The sequence below is a fragment of the Podarcis bocagei genome, assembly GCF_964188305.1.
Source record: "Podarcis bocagei genome assembly, chromosome: 3".
Classification (NCBI taxonomy): Eukaryota; Metazoa; Chordata; class Lepidosauria; order Squamata; family Lacertidae; genus Podarcis; species Podarcis bocagei.
In genome coordinates, this window is record NC_138127.1 from 102,736,600 (window position 1) to 102,755,399 (window position 18,800).

The window sequence follows — 18,800 nt, forward strand, 5'->3', positions numbered from 1 at the left end:
TCAGAGCTTGGAGCGGTGGAGGATCCTGTTCGAAAGAAAAGATAGTCACAGGTTATTCCATTCACAGCAAGCTTGCCCCCCAAGTTGCAGTAGGTATGTGACTGTGCTTGGCCCATTATGTATGTGAGCTTGACTTCTGGAAGCAAAATTATTGTCCTGGCTGCTACTCCCTTTCTCTGCCAACCTTTGGATTTTGGTTTAATGCGCAAAAGGGGCATGTCTACATCCATCATGCCGCTTCCCAACTTAACCCCTGGCTACCACTGAATAGTGGGATGCGGCTGGCGCTGTGGGTTAAACCATAGAGCCTAGGACTTGCCGATCGGAAGGTCAGTGGTTCGAATCCCCATGATGGGGTGAGCTCCTGTTGCTCAATCCCTGCTCCTGTCAACCTAGCAGTTCGAAAGCACATCAAAGTGCAAGTAGATAAATAGGTACCGCTCCAGTGGGAAGGTAAAGGGCATTTCCATGTGGTGCTCTGGTTCGCCAGAAGTGGCTTAGTCATGCTGGCCACATGACCCGGAAGCTGTACGCCGGCTCCCTCGGCCAATAAAGCGAGATGAGCACCGCAACCCCAGAGTTGGCCACGACTGGATCTAATGGTCAGGGGTCCCTTTACCTTTTATCACTGAATAATCATCTCTGCCAGTCTGATGGATCGAACCTGGAAGGCATTAAAGCCATGGTAAAGGTAAAAGGTAAAGGACCCCTGGATGATTAAGACCAGTCAAAGGCGACTATGGGGTTGTGGCGCTCATCTTGCTTTCAGGCCGAGGGAGCCGGTGTTTGTCCATAGACAGCTTTCTGGGTCATGAGGCCAGCATGACTAAACCACTTCTGGTGCAACGAAACACCATGATGGAAGCCAGAGTGCACAGAAACACCATTTACCTTCCTGCCACAGTGATACCTATTTATCTACTTGCACTGGTATGCTTTCAAACTGCTAGGTTGGCAGGAGCTGGGACAGAGCAACCCCGTTGCGGGGATTCGAACCGCTGACCTTCTGATCGGCAAGCCCAAGAGGCTCAGTGGTTTAGACCACAGCGCCACCCGCGTCCCTAAAGCCATGAACAACCTTCCAGCTAGGCATGTCAATAGGCAAAAATGGGCAGAGGCAGGGATGAAGTTATTACCTTTATCTGAAGACATCTGAAGGCAGCCCTGTATAAGGAAGCTTTTTAAGGCTTAATGTTTTATTATGTTTTTCTACATGTTGGAATCCGCTCAGTGTGTCTGGGGCAACGCTGTCAAATGGGCGAGGTACAAATAACATATAATAAGAAGAAAATAATAATTAAAGGCAGCTACATTCCAGTGATATGGAAGTCCAAAGGCACACCCACAACACACATTTAGAGCATTCCTATAGCACTGTATGATCACTGCAGATGGTGACAGCAGCCATGAAATTAAAAGACGTCTGCTTCTTGGGAGAAAAGCAATGACAAACCTAGACAGCATCTTAAAAAGTAGAGAAATCACCTTGCCAACAAAGGTCCATATAGTAAAAGCTATGGTTTTCCCAGTAGTGATGTATAGTAGTGAGAGCTGGACTATAAAGAAGGCTGATCGCCGAAGAATTGATGCTTTTGAATTATGGTGCTGGAGGAGACTCTAGAGAGTCCCATGGACTGCAAGAAGATCCAGCCTATCCATTCTGAAGGAAATCAGCCCTGAGCGCTCACTGGAAGGACAGATCCTGAAGCTGAGTCTCCAGTACTTTGGCCACCTCATGAGAAGAGAAGACTCCCTGGAAAAGACCCTGATGTTGGGAAAGATGGAGGGCACAAGGAGAGGGGAAATTTAGCCACCTCATATGATATTGAGCTTGAGGAATCTTCCAGGAGGTATTTTCGAAGAATTTCAGGGGAGGATTCCAAATAATATTGAAGGGGTATAAATTTTGATAGGAGCGGTAAAATAAGTTGAACTCGTTCTTCACTATAAGATTCGCAAAATAGAAGAATGTGTGTGACAGATTCTACCTTATTAGACATACAAGAGCAGAGACGCGCATGCATTGGGACCCGCGTGAATTTGCCGTACAGCACTGCTGAGGGCATTGTCTCAAAGCGGGCTCTAGAGAAAGCCCATCTATAGGCTTCATTAGTGATGTTAGTTAAGTAAGGGGCAGCTGCAAAATTAGGCCAAGCTTTTAAACATCTATACGTCTCCGGGAGTAGGGCGCCTTCTTGTTGTAATTCGATATCATAAAGTCTCCGAGTGATAATTGTTTTTGCCTTGTTCAGAGTTCCAATAAAAAGATTTTCAGGGTTTAGGCCAATTTGTTTGATCTTGTTAGTTATTTGCATAAGCCAAGGAGGATAGGGAACTGCGGCCAGGAAGCAGGGTAATAGTCCCTTAGGATTGTAATGGATTTTCAGCCAGAGGGATATTGCTTGTTCCCAGACTTTTAATTCCACTCTGGGCAGTCCTGCCTCTTGCCTTAAGACTGCATTAGGTGTACACTTAGGGGTAGCAAATAATGATCTTAAGAATTTAGATTGTACTATTTCAAGGGTCTTAAGGTTGGTAGTGGGGCTAATTTGAGAGCCATATAGGAGTTGGGCTAAAGATTTTGCCTGAAAGACTGTTAGGGCCATCGGGAGGAAGCCAGCTCCTTTCCTTCTGAATAATCTAAGGATAGCATTTGCAAAATTGTACATTTTAACCGCTCCTTCAGGAAAGATAATTGGAGCGTAAAGGGAAATGCCATTGAACAGACTAAGACCTTCCAATACTTAGGCATGAGCAGGAAGTTAAATTTGGAAGAAGGCACCCCCTAAGGTGCCAATTCCGTGAAAATCTGCCCAGATGCCATTTTGACAGTCTGATTCCCAGACATGTCCGGGAAAACCTGGATGTATGGCAGCCCTGCTCTGAGGCCGAGTAGGGAACCAGTGGCCCTTCAAATCTTACTGGATTACAGGTCCCATCATCCCTGACCATTGTCATGGGTGTTGGAGTCCAACGGTGTCTGGAGAGCCACAGGTTCCCTACCTTAAGGCAGAAATTATTTCATAGCCTCGCCGTGGCAGTGAGAAAAGGCGACTTCATTTTCCTAACGAAAAAAACCTTTTTAGCCTGGATTAAGGTTTACTGAGGGACGCGGGTGGCGCTGTGGGTTAAACCACAGAGCCTAGGGCTTTCCGATCAGAAGGTCGGCGGTTCGAATCCCCGTGATGGGGTGAGCTCCCATTGCTCGGTCCCTGCTCCTGCCAACCTAGCAGTTCGAAAGCCCGTCAAAGTGCAAGTAGATAAATAGGTACCTCTTTGGCGGGAAGCTAAACGGCGTTTCCGTGCGCTGCTCTGGTTTGCCAGAAGCGACTTAGTCATGCTGGCCACATGACACGGAAGCTGTACGCCGGCTCCCTTGGCCAGTAAAGCGAGATGAGCGCCACAACCCCAGAGTCGTCTGCGACTGGACCTAATGGTCAGGGGTCCCTTTACCCTTTACCTTAAGGTTTATTGACTAGCTCAGTTTATCCCTTACCTGGAGAAGGCAGCACCATAATCAAGAGGGCAGCAAGAAGGAAACGAAGGAGCTTCATGATCTTAAAGAAGGTTGGTTGTGGAAAACACCCCCAGCAGGGTTGAAACAGAGCAAGACAAAAACAGCAACAGCGGTGCTGCTCCTGCTGGTAGTGTTATGCTGAATCCTTTTCTTAAAATGACACTTTTTCTGTACTCAGTCCAGAGGTGCAAGGGATAGCCAGTCCTTGGGGATTGTGACACCCTCGTCTGTTGAAAGCATGTGGGATGCAAACTGAAACTATGGCAGTGTGGTCAGCTCAACGTATTATTGCATTTGTTACATAGGGAACTGGAGGATTTCAAAGGCAGGTTGTTCCGCCCCCGAGCTCAGAAGAGGCAAGAGGAAAACCTCAAAGGTCCGTGGCCACATGCCTGAGGGAGAACCGTTGGCAAGCTCCAGGAGAGTAACAAAAATAAAATAAAATGAAGCATGTCTCTTGCAGGGACTGTTGGTCTTGAGCTTCCAGCTCCAGTCACTTGGAACCAACCACTCCCTTCTAGGAATGGCTGAATCTGTCAATTCTGGGTTGTTGTTGCTGCTGCTATTATTACTATTATTATTATTACTATTATTATTATTACTATTATTATTATTAATATTATTATTACAATGGTACCTCTGGTTAAGTACTTAATTCGTTCTGGAGATCCGTTCTTAACCTGAAGCAGCACTTTATCTAATGGGGCCTCCCGCTGCTGCTGTGCCGCCGCTGCACAATTTCTGTTCTCATCCTGAAGCAAAGTTCTTAACCCGAGGTACTATTTCTGTGTTAGCAGAGTCTGTAACCTGAAGCGTATGTAACCCGAGGTACCACTGTATTATTATAGGTAAGGTAAAGGGACTCTGACCATTAGGTCCAGTCGTGGCCGACTCTGGGGTTGCAGCGCTCATCTCGCTTTATCGTCCAAGGGAGCTGACGTACAGCTTCCGGGTCATGTGGCCAGCATGACTAAGCCACTTCTGGCGAACCAGAGCAGCGCACGGAAACACCGTTTAGCTTCCTGCCGGAGCAGTACCTATTTATCTACTTACATTTTTTATGTGCTTTCGAACTGCTAGGTTGGCAGGAGCAGGGACCAAGCAACGGGAGCTCACCCCGTCGCAGGGATTCGAACCGCCAACCTTCTGATCGGCAAGTCCTAGGCTCTGTGGTTTAACCCACAGCACCACCCGCGTCCCACTGTATTATTATACTGCCCATCAAAAGATCTCAGGGCAGTTCACAACTAAAGTACAAGATAAAACACACTAAACAATTAAACCAAAACAACAAAACAATATCTCTCCCCCACTTTGCCAGTCTAAAGTTTGGCTTTCCACATCAATTCAGGGAGATGTCGCTTTTGCTGGTAGCTGCTCCTTTAGAAATTGCCAGTGCTTTTTTTCTGGGGGTACGCATACCCCTAAACATTTTGTGAATCAAAGTTTGGCCTCGTTGCGGGGCAGAAGTTCAATATGAGTAGGGAAATCAGAGTACCCCTAAACATTTTTAAAGAAAAAAATACTGGAAATTGCTAAATATTGGCGTTCTGCAACAGGCTTTTCAATAGGCTCATGGCAGTCTTTTACTCTGGCTGAGGAAATGACCTGCCAAGGCATGGTGGCCAGAGTCAAGATGAATCTTTTATCCTTCTACAACACCTGACATATGTGGGGTATGAAACACAGAACAGTCAAATACAACATTCCTAGAGTGGACATGTTCAGACATGAAGAGGGATGTTTGTCCAGCCAGTATATAAACTTCCTGTTTCCTCCTGTGCTGGGACAAACTTTCTCTACATGTGATCAGAGGTGGGCGTGATCTTACCTGTGCAGAGACATCACCTTGCCAACAAAGATCCATATACTTAAAGTTATGGTTTTCCCAGTAGTGATGTATGGAAGTGAGAGCTGGACCATAAAGAAGGCTGATCACCGAAGAATTGATGCTTTTGAATTATGGTGCTGGAGGAGACTCTTGAGAGTCTCATGGACTACAATAATATCAAACCTATCCATTCTGAAGGAAATCAGCCCTGAATGCTCACTGGAAGGACAAATCATGCAGCTGAGACTCCAATACTTTGGCCACCTCATGAGAAGAGAAGACTCCCTGGAAAAGACCCTGACGTTGGGAAAGATGGAGGGCACAAGGAGAAGGGGACGACAGAGGACGAGATGGTTGGGCAGTGTTCTTGAAGCTGCTAACATGAGTTTGACCAAACTGCGGGAGGCTGTGGAAGACAGGAGTGCCTGATGTGCTCTGGTCCATGGGGTTACGAAGAGTCGGACACAACTAAATGACTAAACAACAACAACATGCTTTTTCCCAAGAAGGGACAGCCTGGCTGTTATTTTTGTTTATTGTACAGTAGTACCTCGGGTTACATACACTTCAGGTTACATACGCTTCAGGTTACAGACTCCACTAACCCAGAAATTGTACTTCGGGTTAAGAACTTTGCTTCAGGATGAGAACAGAAATCGTGCCCCAGCGGTGTGGCAGCAACATTAGGCCCCATTAGCTAAAGTGGTGCTTCAGGTTAAGAACAGTTTCAGGTTAAGAACGGACCTCCGGAATGAATTAAGTATGTAACCAGAGGTACCCCTGTACTTTAAATTATGTTCATTACATGTGAAAAAGCAATAAAATGCTTTCAATAAAATCCGGCCAAGTTCTTCCCAAATTTGCTGTGATTTTTGCAGTTATCCTAATGTCCGCCAGATGGCAATGTCCTGCTTTTCAAGGGAAGCACATTCCTTATGTGAGACCTGGTCAGTGAACTGGCTGGTTCATGCCTGTGAAATTAACCTGGATGCATTGCCTTTTAGATCTGGGTTGGTATGTAGACATGCTGCACTGCGAGTTACGACTGTCAGGGTCTTCCTTTCAAGGTTTAAGCTTAGATCTAACAACACACTTTTCCTGGGGTTCTCTGGCCATTGAAATTTAGAGGAAAGCTGCAGCAAGTTAAGAGATAGGATGAATTTCCTGCTGTTTCTCAGATTTTTTTTGTTTGTTGCATCTCTATCTGTTCCCTTCCCTGGCTTACAATCCTTAGCTTTCTCTCACCTGCCGAACTCCCTTCCTACAAAACTGGCTTCCCAGTTCCCTGAGCTCAGTGCTACTGCATCAAATGTTCAGTTGCAGAAGTGCAGTACAGTTTAGACAGGTTGGATATATTACACCAATCAGCTTCGTTGGACTGGTCATGTTGTGCGGATGCCTGGTTATCGTCTTCCAAAGCAACTACAGTACTCTGTTCCGAACTTAAAAATGGAAAGCGTAATGCTGGTGGTCAACAAAAGAGGTTCAAAGACTCTCTCAAGGCAAATCTAAAAAAAAATGTAGTATAAACACCGACAACTGGGGAAAAGGCACGCTTGGCAAATCCACACCGTGATCAACTCCCACTCAGAAACCTATGTCCCCACCATGGAAGGACTTGTGGATCCAGAATTGGCCTCCACAGTCACATACGGATTCACTGTTAATACCGTGTTTATGGAAGACAATCTTACTTGACTATGAGTGATCGCCAAGGAAGAAAGAAGAATTACACCAATCATGGCTGCCAGTTAGATTCTGGGCCCAATTCAAAGTGCTGGCTTTGACCTATAAGGCCTTGAATGGCTCAGGACTGCAATATCTCAAGGAACAACTCTCTACATATGAACCCACCTGAACCCTGAGATCATTATCTGAGGCTCTTCTTCGTGTGCCTCCTCCTCGAGAGGTCCGGAGGGTGGCAACACGAGAACGGGGCCTTCTCTGCAGTGGCTCCCTGTCTGTGGAATGCTCTCCCCAGGGCAGCTCGCTTGGCACCATCATGACCTATCTCTAGGCGACAGGTAGAAATGTTCCCCTATAACCAGGCCTTTAGCCTTTAACTACCTGTGACCTTCTAGAAGTGGGTGGGATGTTTTTAATGTATTTCTTTTTTCCTCTTGGTTTCAATGTGGGCTCTTTCTTTGTAAGTTGCTTTGGGTTGCTCTGGGCAAGATAATGTAACTTGCAAATTTAATAAACCAGCCAGGCAACCAACCAAACAAACATAGTAACATAATTCACAAAAAAATATGTTGCAGTGTGGAGGGCTGGGTTGGAAGTGCACCAGCAGGGATCATTCAGTTTGTAAGTTAAGAGTTAATTCTGCTAGTGTTAAAGTCAACTAGCCAAAAGGAAGAAAGGAGATGTTGCTTAGCAGTCAGGCAGAGTGGCATGATCTTCCCCGAAGATTGGGGGAGTTTTTCCTCTTTATAATTGGCTGTATGTCTCCCTGCTATGTACAAGGCCTGAAATAATAAAGATGAAACTTTTCTGTCCCTTTCTCCTCAAATTAAGTAGTAGATAGGTAGCCGTGTTGGTCTGCCATAGTCAAAATAAAAAAATTCCTTCCAGTAGCACCTTAAAGACCAACTAAGTTAGTTCTTGGTATGAGCTTTCGTGTGCATGCACACTTCTTCAGATACACTGAAACAGAAGTTGCCAGATCCTTCTATATAGTGAGAAGGTGGGGAGGGGTGTTACTCAGAAGGGTGGTGGGAATGGGAGATAGGCAGATAGCTGAGAGAGCCTCTTGACGACTCTTAACGACTGTAATAGGTCTTACAGGAAAAGGCAAGGGGTGGGAAGGTGAGAAATGGTTTAGTTATGTATAGTGAGATAAGAATCCAATGTCTTTGTTCAGCCCAGGTCTTTTCATGGTTTTAAGTTTGGTAATGAGTTGTAATTCAGCAGCTTCTCTTTCCAGTCTATTTCTGAAATTCCTTTGTAGTAAAACAGCTACTTTGAGATCTTGTATAGAATGTCCTGGGAGATTGAAGTGTTCTCCTACTGGTTTCTCTGTTCTGTGATTCTTGATGTCAGATTTATGTCCGTTTATTCTTTGGCGTAAGGTTTGGCCTGTTTGTCCAATATAGAGAGCTGAAGGACACTGTTGGCATTTGATGGCATACACAATGTTAGACGATGAGCAATTAAATAGTCCCGAGATGGTATGTGTGATGTTGTTGGGGCCAGTAATGGTGTTGTCCGGGTGTATGTGGCAGCAAAGTTGGCATCTGGGTTTATTGCAGGCTCTGGTGCCAGTGTCTGTGTTAAGTCTGGTTGTAGTATTATTGTGGGTTAGGAGTTGTTTAAGATTGGGTGGCTGTCTGTAGGCAATGAAAGGTCTTCCTCCCAGAGCTTGAGAAAGAGAACTGTCATTGTCCAGGAGAGGTTGTAGATCTCTGATGATGCGTTGTACTGTTTTAACTTGGGAGCTGTATGTGATGACTAGAGGTGTTCTGTTATTTTCTTTTTTGGGTCTGTCTTGCAGCAAGTTCTCTCTGGGTATCAGTCTGGCTCTGTTGATCTGTTGTCTAACTTCATCTGCTGGGTATTTTAGTTCTGAGAAGGTTTGCTGTAGATCCCTTAGGTGAGAGTCTCTGTCTGTAGAATTGGAACAGATGCGGCTGTAACGTAGTGCCTGGCTATATACAATGGACTGTTTGGTATGTTTGGGATGGTAGCTGGAGGCATGTAGATATGTTTGTCGGTCAGTTGGTTTGCGGTACAAAACATTTACCACTCTCAACTGGAGCTACTGAAAAAACAGAAAAACAAGAAACTCTCCAACCTTTCCAACCTACAGGCTACTAATCAAAACAAGATCAACAATATTGTCAATCTCTCACAACAAGCACTCAGCCCAGCCGAGGAATCAGTCCTTTCACGTGGACTGTCATTCTGCCCTGCCAAATCCCCACACATGATTCAGTTCTACGGGGACTTGGAAGCATTTTTCCGCCGTTTACGCCTGAAGGAGTATTTTCAACACACACAACAACAAGACAAATCAGAGCAAACAACAACTTCACAACACAACGCCTCTCAACCCACTGGAGAACAACAACCACCCTCCCAACAGAACACGGACCACCAACTACCACCGAAAAAGTGTTACACAAAAAGGGACTCCACATGGACCCCTCCTGATGGACGCAATACCACACTGGACTTGTACATTGACTGCTTCCGCCACAGAATCCAAACAGATGTGACCAGAAAACACCATCGCTTACAACAAAATCTAAACCATGCTGAAAGGAGAGCCATAAATAATCTCAGAAACAACCCAGATATTATAATTAAAGAAGCAGACAAAGGTGGAGCTGTCGTCATCATGAACAAAACTGACTACATTCAGGAGGCTCACAAACAACTTTCCAATACCGCCTTTTACACAAAATTGGACTCAGACCCCACACAAGAATACAAGAAAGAACTAAACAAGATTGTTAAGGAGCTACCCCCCCCACATCCAAGAACAGATCCTCACCAACACACCAACAGAACCTCGACCAGGAACTTTCTATCTTCTACCCAAAATACACAAACCAGGAAATCCAGGACGCCCCATCATTTCAGGTATTGGCACTGTTACAGTGGGTGTCTCCGGTTATATGGACTCTGTTCTGAAACCATATGCCATCAATGCTCCCAGCTATGTACGTGACACCACAGATTTTCTGAGGAAAATACAATCTTTAAATAATCTTCCCAACAATACTATACTAGCTACTATGGATGTGGAATCTCTGTATACCAACATCCCACACAACGATGGTTTACAAGCTATAAGGAACACCATATCAGATAAAACCACAGCGGACCTTGCCACTAAACTCTGCCAATTTGTCCTTACCCACAACAACTTCAAATTCGGTGATGACCTGTTTCTTCAGATCAGCGGCACAGCAATGGGCACCCGCATGGCCCCACAGTATGCCAACATCTTCATGGCAGATTTAGAACAACGTTTTCTGAACTCCTACCCACTCAAACCTCTCTTGTACCTGCGATACATTGATGATATTTTTATCATCTGGACACATGGTCAACAGACCCTGGACACCTTTCACCAGAAATTTAATGATTTTCACCCCACAATCAACCTTACAATGAATCAATCTATGCAAGAAATACATTTTTTGGACACTACTATAAAAATACAGGATGGGCGCATAGACACCACCTTATACCGCAAACCAACTGACCGACAAACATATCTACATGCCTCCAGCTACCATCCCAAACATACCAAACAGTCCATTGTATATAGCCAGGCACTACGTTACAGCCGCATCTGTTCCAATTCTACAGACAGAGACTCTCACCTAAGGGATCTACAGCAAACCTTCTCAGAACTAAAATACCCAGCAGATGAAGTTAGACAACAGATCAACAGAGCCAGACTGATACCCAGAGAGAACTTGCTGCAAGACAGACCCAAAAAAGAAAATAACAGAACACCTCTAGTCATCACATACAGCTCCCAAGTTAAAACAGTACAACGCATCATCAGAGATCTACAACCTCTCCTGGACAATGACAGTTCTCTTTCTCAAGCTCTGGGAGGAAGACCTTTCATTGCCTACAGACAGCCACCCAATCTTAAACAACTCCTAACCCACAATAATACTACAACCAGACTTAACACAGACACTGGCACCAGAGCCTGCAATAAACCCAGATGCCAACTTTGCTGCCACATACACCCGGACAACACCATTACTGGCCCCAACAACATCACACATACCATCTCGGGACTATTTAATTGCTCATCGTCTAACATTGTGTATGCCATCAAATGCCAACAGTGTCCTTCAGCTCTCTATATTGGACAAACAGGCCAAACCTTACGCCAAAGAATAAACGGACATAAATCTGACATCAAGAATCACAGAACAGAGAAACCAGTAGGAGAACACTTCAATCTCCCAGGACATTCTATACAAGATCTCAAAGTAGCTGTTTTACTACAAAGGAATTTCAGAAATAGACTGGAAAGAGAAGCTGCTGAATTACAACTCATTACCAAACTTAAAACCATGAAAAGACCTGGGCTGAACAAAGACATTGGATTCTTATCTCACTATACATAACTAAACCATTTCTCACCTTCCCACCCCTTGCCTTTTCCTGTAAGACCTATTACAGTCGTTAAGAGTCGTCAAGAGGCTCTCTCAGCTATCTGCCTATCTCCCATTCCCACCACCCTTCTGAGTAACACCCCTCCCCACCTTCTCACTATATAGAAGGATCTGGCAACTTCTGTTTCAGTGTATCTGAAGAAGTGTGCATGCACACGAAAGCTCATACCAAGAACTAACTTAGTTGGTCTTTAAGGTGCTACTGGAAGGAATTTTTTTATTTTTCCTCAAATTAAGTGATGCTTTTGCTCAGTTTCTTTAGTAAAGTGTTATCAGGGCTCTTGACTCCACCTCTGTTATTTAAATGACTTTGTTAACAGGCTTCTGTTCAGGATTCCAGGAACTCCATTCCATTCCCTCTACCTTTTCTCGCCCCGACCTGGCCACAGTGATCCATGCGACGGTCACCTCCAGGCTTGACTACTGTAATTCGCTCTACGCGGGGCTGCCCTTGAAGCTGTCCCAGAAACTCCAGCAGGTGCAGAATGCTGCAGCAAGGCTCCTCACGGGGTCTCTGCCATGGGAGCATATTCACCCAGTGCTTTTCCAGCTGCACTGGCTCCCGGTGGAGTACAGGGTCAGATTTAAGGTGCTGCTTTTGACCTTTAAAGCCCTTCCCGGCCTAGGACCCTTGTACCTACGGGACCACCTCTCCCGGTATGCCCCACGGAGAGCCTCAAGGTCCATAAATAGCAACAGCCTAGTGGTCCCGGGCCCTAAGGAAGTTAGATTAGCTTCAACCAGAGCCAGGGACTTTTCAACACTGGCGGAACCCTCTGCCTCATGAGACCAAGGCCCTGCATGATCCGATTTCTTTCCGCAGGGCCTGTAAGACAGAGTTGTTCCACCTGGCCTTTGGCTTGGAGCCAATTTGATTCCCTCCCTCTCTTTCTTTTTTCTTTCCCTTTCTCCTCCTGCGATGAGGCTACATCTTAATATTTTAAATGTCGTATTTTAATTTTGTTTTTAAGTTGTAATCATTCAACATGTTTTTTATTATTGCTTGTTAGCCGCCCTGAGCCTGGCCTTGGCTGGGGAGGGCGGGGTATAAATAAAAATTATTATGATTATGATGATTATTATTACCTTGGTTTTCCATCCTCCACAACCCCATGTTTGGAGAAAGGCAGGATGTAAACCATTTAAAGGAAAGAAGAAGCAAACCAAACCAAATGGGATTTCTATGCAACCTTATTTTATTTTATTGAAAGTGAGAAGCAATCTCCTTTTGGATCTGCAAAGTGCGGCAGAGCTTGATGAAGGCCCATGAAGACTGATGTCAAAGAAGGAGCATCTGGTGGCAACGGCGAGTTATGGCGATGCAGCTTCTCAGATTCCAAACCCTCAGCTGGGCATTCAGCCCAAAAACCTGTGTTTGGATAGGATAAGAAGAACAGCGACAACAATATGACCATTTGAACATCTTCCCAGAAAAAGAATGAAGTCAGATTAAGAAAGCCAAAGGGGGAATTGCTCCAACACTGAAAGCTGAGCTCAGTTGGTTACAGCATGCTGCTGACAAGACCAAGGTCACAGGTTTGATCCCCATATGGGACAGCTGTATATTCCTGCCTTGCAGAGGGTCAGACTAGATGAGTCCCTTCAAACTCTGCAGTTCTATGATTGACCATGTAGAAGGCAGCACCCATGGCATTGTGGGAGAAATGTCCCTTGCAGGTGCAATATGAAGGAGGCTCACACGAAGTCCCCAATTGCTCAGACTTCATTCAGTGATGCATTACCAGACAAAGAATTTGCAAGAGCATTTCAATTATGAACACTAAAGTAAAGGGTAAAGGGACCCCTGACCATTAGGTCCAGTCGTGGCCAACTCTGGGGTTGCGGTGCTCATCTCGCTTTATTGGCTGAGGGAGCCGGCATACAGCTTCCAGGTCATGTGGCCAGCATGACTAAGCTGCTTCTGATGAACCAGAGCGGCGCACGGAAACGCCGTTTACCTTCCCGCTGGAGTGGTACCTATTTATCTACTTGCACTTTGACGTGCTTTCGAATTACTAGGTTGGCAGGAGCAGGGACCGAGCAATGGGAGCTCACTCCGTTGCGGGGATTCGAACCGCCGACCTTCTGATCGGCAAGCCCTAGGCTCTGTGGTTTAACCCACAGCACCACCCGCGTCCCTGTATGCACACTATGCACACTATGAAGGACAAAAATGTCAGCTTAGCTTTTTTATCGTTTCCCCAACCACCTTCTGGCACCCTACTGTGATGAGATAATCAGTCGGGACAACCTCCTCAGACCCACAGAAACCACTAGAGAGATTCATTGGAATAGTGACTTTAATATGCACGATCAACTTGTTCTAAGTAATGGCTGTAACACTTTTTTCAAAGAGGGCCAGATTTGATGAAGTGAACTTGCGCGAGGGCCGACCGAAGTGGTTGACCTTTTTTTAGGATTGAAGTTGTTGAACTTTTGGGGGGATTTCTAGGAGATAAACTGCCACAGGAGCTGGATTAAACCAACCAGCGGACAAATTAGGCCCCTGGGCCGGACTTCTGTTATACTTTCGTCCCAAGGAATGACAAACCAACTGCTATTGTTATTTTAAATTATGTTAATTATGTGTGGAAATGCAATAAAATGTATTCTAAAAAAGAAAGAAAGAAAGAAAGAAAAGAATTTGCCTGGATGAGGAGCTGGTACTATGCCACCATTTTGCTTTCAAACTCTTCCTATTATGGAACCAGGACAACTGCAGTGGGCACCTAAACCTCTCTTTTAAAAGCCTCGCATGGAATCTGTCCTGGTTGAGCTTAAAGGACGCCACCCTGGCAGAATTTTCTTTCTTACCATTTACAGCATCTGCTGCCATTCTTGCATATTCCGATTTGTCTCATTGGACGGCGGCAATAGCTATAATTGCAGTGGCCTCCATTAAGTACGCATCTAAGGTTTTCATCAGGTACATTGGCGAGACCTACAGAAATGGAAAGAGGTAGAAATTCACCAAGAGATAGAAAAGTTTTTCACCGTCTCTCATAACATAAGAACTCACGGACTTCCTTTTTTCGTCTTCTTTTCTTTCTTTATTTAAACATAGTCCATAACAACTCATACAAACCAACCAACCCATCACCATTGACAATTTAATTATCAAAATTAAACTCCTTCCCCTTACACAAAGAAAACATAACATAAAATAAAAGACTTCCTTTAGCCTGTAAATGGTGCTGGTGTTGACCTTTAAAGCCCTAAACGGCTTCGGCCCAGTATACCTGAAGGAGCGTCTCCACCCCCATCGTTCTGCCCGGACACTGAGGTCCAGCGCCGAAGGCCTTCTGGCGGTTCCCTCATTGCGGGAAGCGAAGCTACAGGGAACCAGGCAGAGGGCCTTTTTGGTGGTGGCGCCCGCCCTGTGGAATGCCCTCCCATCGGATGTCAAGGTGATGGACAACTACCTGACATTCAGAAGACATCTTAAGGCGGCCCTATTCAGGGAAGCTTTTAATGTATGATATTTTAGTGTTTTTTGGTTTCTGTGGAAGCCGCCCAGAGTGGCTGGGGAAACCCAGCCAGATGGGCGGGGTACAAATAATAAATAATAATAATAATAATAATTATTATTATTATTATTATTATTATTATTATTATTATTATTATTATTATTTACTTCTTGTAGACTGTTTCTTTTATATGTGATTATTACAATTTTTCCTAATTATGACTTAAAAAACTGCAAAGTCTCCTGTAGAAATTAATCGAAACAAGTCCAGGTGTATATTTGGGGGCACTGTTTGGTGAAGTATTCTCTGCATTTCCCCCATTCTTTTTGAAATTCTTGTCTAGGTCTTCCAAAGATGCTGAAGGATGGAATGTCCTGCTGTATAGTCACAGAGCTGTGACAAGTAGAAATTTCCCCATTTACTTTTATTGAAAGAAAATTCATACCCTCCAACATTTCTCCGAAGAAAATAGGGACATCCAATCCGTAATGAAAATAATAATAATTTTATTATTCATACCCCGTCTATCTGACTGGCTTGTCCTAGCCACTGTGGACAGATATATGAAAACAGAATAAAACATTAAACATTGAAAAACTTCCCTATACAGAGCTGCCTTCAGATGTCTTCTAAAGGTTGTATAATTACATATCTCCTTGGCTCCGGGGTTGCATAACTCCATACCCTCCAACACTTCTCCAATGGAAATAGGGACATCCTAAGGAAAAGCGGGACATTTTGGGATCAAATCAGAAACCATGAAGGCTTCTGTAAATCCAGAACTGTTCCTGGAAAACAGGGACACTTGGAGACCCTGGAAGTCTTGATGCATTAGTCTTTAAAGGCTATTCCGGACAACCTGAATCTTGCTAGTTGAGGTTGTGTTGCCATGGCTTTGCTACACCTAAATAAATATCTCATATGACTGACAGTTGGAGTCTGGGTTTTATGGGCTGTCCAGGCAGAACCCACAGAGTGTTGGTGTATTGAACCCCAATATTTCCCCAATGATTCAGCATGCCAGCTTTTAGCCTCTCAATCATCTAGGGGGCTTATCCGGCATTTCACACCACCAGACTCCAACCGTCAGTCAAAGAAGAAATTCATTAAATCACTGCAAGACCAGAGCGATACAACCTCAATAGCTGGCAGCTAGACTGGTGACTGGGAGCAGCTGCCATAAACACATAACACTGGTCTCGAAAGACCTACATTGGCTCCCAGTATGTTTCTGAGCACAATTCAAAGTGTTGGTGCTAACCTTTAAAGCCCTAAACGGCCTCGGTCCAGTGTACCTGAAGGAGCGTCTCCACCCCCCATTTCTCTGCCTGGACACTGAGGTCCAGCTATGAAGGCCTTCTGGTGGTTCCCTCACTGTGAGAAGCAAAGTTACAGGGAACCAGGCAGAGGACCTTTTTGGTAGTGGTGCCCGCTCTGTGGAATGCCCTCCCATCAGATGTCAAATAAATTAACAACTATTTGACGTCATCTGAAGGCAGCCCTATTTAGGGAAGTTTTTAATGACTGATGTTTTAATGTATTTTTAATCTTTGTTGGAAACCGCCCAGAGTTTTTGGGGAAACCCAGCTAGATGGGTGGGATAGAAATAAATTATTATATTTATTATTATTCCTTCTACTAGCTTAATCAAAAACATTTGTATTAGGAGAAAATAGCATTAAAGCGCTGTGGAATTTTCATGAGGATGTTAAAAATTTGCAAGCTGATATGGAAAACTGAACTAAAGTTTGGGGGGGGGAGAGAAACTGAAATTGACCAATTTGTCTGTCCCTAATGGTCAAGGGACGTGGGTGGTGCTGTGGGTTAAACCACAGAGCCTAGGACTTGCCGATCAGAAGGTCGGTGGTTTGAATCCCCATGACGGGGTGAGCTCCTGTTGCTCGGTCCCTGCTCCTGCCAACCTAGCAGTTCTAAAGCACATCAAAGTGCAAGTAGATAAATAGGTACCGCTCCAGTGGGAAGGTAAACAGTGTTTCTGTGTGCTGCTCTGGTTCGCCAGAAGCGGCTTAGTCATGCTGGCCACATGACCCGGAAGCTGTACGCCGGCTCCCTCCACCAATAAAGTGAGATGAGTGCCGCAACCCCAGAGTCAGTCACGAGTGGACCTAATGGTCAGGGGTCCCTTTACCTTTACCTTTAATGGTCAGGGATGATGAGCACTGGAGTCTAGCAGGAGTGATTTCTGCTTTAGAGTTTGCATTTAAGTTTTCTAGCTGTTGCACAGGTCCACTTATTCCTTACCTGGAGAAGCCAGAGCTATGGTCAAGAGGGCAGAGAAGATGAGATGGAGGAGCTTCATGACACCCCAGAAGGTTGACTCCCTCTGTGTGAGAAACCAGCACGGCTGCAGTGGAGGAGAGTGACAACAATGGTGGGGACACTCAGAGTCCTTCCAAAGGTCTGCATTTATAAGCCTCCGGGGAAATTGTGAAAGCCTGGTCAATCAGTTAACAGAAGATGGCAGGAAGGATTTTGAAAGCCTAACCATGCTCTCTCTTAGCTTAGAAGGGGGTTGCAGGAAACCTTGAACGATCTTGGAGACTCAAAGGAAGAGGTGTTGCCAAATTTACCAGGCAAGGAAACCAGAGGCACCTCAAGGCTGTCAGTATTCTTGCAGGATGCGTTCAAACCCTGCTGCCCAGAATTCGACACAGTATTCCAGGTGCACAGCAACTCATCTCTGGTAGGTCTCGCCCCCATGAAGCAGTTGCTGAGACTGAAGGTCCCCAACTCCCCACGGCTGCCTAAGTCCTCTGCTCTCCAGGGTTTTTTCCAAGCAACCAGAGACTGTGCCTGTACATCGCCAATCTCTCCTTCGCCCTTTTCATGCCTCTTCTGGTTCTGGGAGGCAATTGGGGAGGAGAGAGAGATACCCATGGCTCTTCACCAGCTTCTTGGTCTCCCTCCTCTCTTACATTAGCTTCTGCCTCTGATTCTCTAACACATACATTTCAGCTTCTGTCACTTCCCACTCTGCTCCCTCTTCTCCCTCTGACCACTCATCGTTGTCCCATTACAAATTCCCTGGGCTCTGAGGCTTCTTCCCTTGGGGGTCCTCCAGTTAGTTCCTCCCACCATGCCTCTGCTTCCAACCAGGCCATGACATCTGCATTATAAAAAAGCCATCATGATAATTGTGCTTTGGCTTTGCTTCAGCATTTAAGCATTGCAACTCAAACTCACTCCACTAGGTGCTCCCCTTTCCTTGTAAAACGCCCATCTCCTTCCAGAATGAAGGGAATTTGAATAGGGGAGGGAAAACATTTGCTTTAAGTCTTCACAGTGGGTGAAAAGCTGAAAAGCACCCCAAATCAATGGAGACTGAGTCCTATCAGTATCTATGTGGCCCACACAGAGTCTTAGATCTGTTGCAGATTTAATCTTTTGTTCCTGGAAAGCACTTCTTGAGAAACTGGTTTCATTTTGAACATAATGGCTCTGCATTACCTCATGGTGTGGCCATTGGAAAACAGAGGGAAAGAGTTCTGGAAATGGGTGTGTGGGTGTGCATATTCACACCTGCCCAAGGGTGTTGGGGTTAGGCAAATACCAATTTCACAAGTCTGTTTGCCTTCTTTGGCTGGCAAATTTGGAGGTGGGCCCCGGGACCTCCCCTGTGAACTGGCAACCAATCAGAGACCGGATCGTCTGATTGCCGCGAGATTGGCCAGTAGCTGCAGGACTTTCAGGGCGGTCCCCTGGGCATGGGACCAACTGCCCAATGGTGTTCTGGGCTTGCTTGGACATTCGGCCTCTTTGAGGTAAGCTTAGATCATGGTTGGAGGGGATGTTGTAGCCTCTGCCTGCCCTTCCTT

At 45.3% G+C, this 18,800-nt stretch overlaps 1 long non-coding RNA gene across 1 annotated transcript; it reads right to left on the bottom strand.

Moving 5' to 3' along the window:
- Window positions 1–12,699: 12,699 nt before the first annotated feature.
- On the bottom strand, window positions 12,700–17,565 carry LOC308584255. The gene is made up of 3 exons (XR_014006709.1): window positions 17,227–17,565; window positions 14,312–14,438; window positions 12,700–12,866 (listed from the first exon to the last, which is right to left on the bottom strand). It is a non-coding gene; the product is annotated as an uncharacterized lncRNA (long non-coding RNA).
- Between the last annotated feature and the right edge of the window lie 1,235 nt (window positions 17,566–18,800).